The sequence below is a fragment of the Etheostoma spectabile genome, chromosome 9 (assembly GCF_008692095.1).
Source record: "Etheostoma spectabile isolate EspeVRDwgs_2016 chromosome 9, UIUC_Espe_1.0, whole genome shotgun sequence".
Taxonomy (NCBI): domain Eukaryota; kingdom Metazoa; phylum Chordata; class Actinopteri; order Perciformes; family Percidae; genus Etheostoma; species Etheostoma spectabile.
In genome coordinates, this window is record NC_045741.1 from 8280536 (window position 1) to 8283227 (window position 2692).

Here is a 2692-nt window from a genome sequence, read left to right on the forward strand (position 1 = left end):
CTAATTATTTCAAAAATAAATGCAAGCATTAAACACATTGGGTGTTGGGTGGGTGACACAGGGTATTAAACCTGTTTCAAGCCCTTTCAAGCTGTAATTGTTTGTCAAGGGTTACCAATGTTTCTGTTTTAACAGGAGTGGTCTCTTTCAGGGTACTAAGACCCATATCCACAGGGCATAAGGGCTTGATGATTGAATGCCTTGATGCAGGCTTTGGTGATTATGGAAATTATGCAAATAATATGCTACAGACGTTACAGTCACAATGCTGTCCCAGCCTTATTGATCATCTATTGGCCATTTCATTATTCCACATGAATGAAACAAAGAAAATGAAAAAGATTTTGGTTGGAGGCTGGGTTTTCTGTTCTGTTTCACGCTGATGAATAAAGCTCATTTTGGGACAGCAGTCTACTATTTTAATAGATGTGAAAAGTCATAGAGAGGCTTTATGTGACTGTGTAAACAAAGGGTGTCCAAACCTTTTTGTTGTCCTTGGATCAAATTTGACCCATTTTCAGTTTTTCTTTTTTTTTGCCCTAAAAATGGGCCGTCAAAATAAGCACATAAAATGTCAACAATAAAAATATCAAAAAGCTTTGGCAAAAACATCAAATTCAAGCACCCACCGCATTGAAAAAGTAACAAAAAATGTCTGAAAAAGCGATAATAATGTTGAAAAAAAGTGACCAAAATATGTTTTTTTTCACGGGTGACTGGAAGACAACACAAGGGTTAAAGAGCGCCAGATTTGATAATGTGAAGATGCTTTTTTTTTTTTTTTACATACAAATGCACTGATCTTTAACAATTTTTAATTTCATTGTCACAACTATCTTTTTTTTAAATGGCAAAGTAACCATGTCAACACCACTCAGGTCTAAACAACAGATCTAAAAACCCCAAAAACTATTTTGCCTTACTTTTACATCTGTAGTCAGATAACTGAACATACCTTAAAGTTGAAGTTAATAAAAATCTCAACCTCATGTTCCTTTTAAACATGACTCATTATCTTTAAGCAAAGCTAACAACATATGACTCTTGCTTTTGTCCTTCACAAACTTGAGCAGGCCGTGTGAAAACTGGCCGCGAGCCGCGATTGGCCCCCAGGCCGGACTTTGGACATGCATGGGTTACACCCAGAACTGTAGTCAGATGTCTGGTGTGTTTTATGTAAACAAAGTTGTATTTCTCAGTTGGGAAGCTGACTGAAATGTATCATATAATAACATATCAGGTGACGACAGATGCCCCCATGTTCCTCTCCAGGATGTCCTACTCTGACCCACCATGTTTGTCTCTCCCTGTGCACAGAGAGGTGATTGTTTTTCTGGGTGAATGATACTGAGAGGAACATGGTCGGATATCAGGGTGTTAAATGAAGTTTGGATCCTCGGCAGCTGACTGCGTGAAGTGAGGATAAACTCTCCGGCCGGTCATCGTCACTGTCACGCAATGATCAAAACAGAGATTGAAACGGAAAAATCATTAAATGTAAATAAATCATGTCTGTCAATTCTTCTTGTACATTTCTCAGATTGAGAGGTTGAATGATAGTGTGAGGATAAGGGTCAGGCCAGGACAAGTGTTTCAGGAATCAGCCTAAAGCTGAAAACAGCTGAAAGCCTCCACAGTTACAAAAGGATACATGCTTAATTATTTTTACCATGTGCTTCCATTTAATGCACATGATGCCGATGTTTTTCATTTTCCACTTTTATTCTGCATGTCCAAAGTCTTGTAATTCCCTATGGAAGTACACCTCAACATTGATAATACATCCACACGTACATTTTGTGGAGAGAATAGGGAAACAATGTCTCACTTTTGTTTTTATTGTGAAATATCCAAAAGATTTTGGACAGATTTGGAGTCTTACTGTTTTTTGTTCTTCTCTTTTAACCTTATCATTTTCATATTATCTGTTTCTATGATAATCCAGATAATGGTGCTCTTGAATGCATGCCAAATTTATTCAAGTCACTCAAATTGAAACAACAGAAACAACTGAATATTGTTTTATTTGTGTCTACAAGCTATGTACTTCTGTTGTTTTATTTAGTTTTTGTTATGTAATTTATCTTTATATTCTCACTGTATATTCATCATTCATATTGTTGATTTATGTGTGGTAATGTTCTTTACCTGTATCTTTGGCAATTGCATTTTGTCAACAAAAAAAGAAAATCATGTGTGCAGATTTAAACCTTTCTTGTTTTCTTCAAAGCTTCTGCAGATTTGTGGATATGAATATGTAGCACTGTCTGCCTACATCAGTATACCTTACCTGTGGAGGTAACTCAGTATGCTATTGAGTTTTTTTTTTACATTTAGAACTGCACCTTTGTATATTTTTACGTATTTATTCCCATATGGCGTAGTTTTATCTCCAAAGAAATACACTGCAAATGTTTTCCGGTGCGCTTTATTCATTTGCTTAGTCATAATTTATGTTAATTTGCTTATTCTACATTTACTGATGTCTCATCATTAAACAAGAAAACTTGAAAAAGCATCATCAAATTCAAATAATCAAGTATTCAAAATCACAAAGCATTTCCATTTCAAAATGAAGCAGCCAACAATTGAGTGACAAACATTCATTCGACGTACGATCTTCAATTCTTATAGATAACGGGACAATAAAGCACTGACTGTAAATATATATATATATATATATATATATATA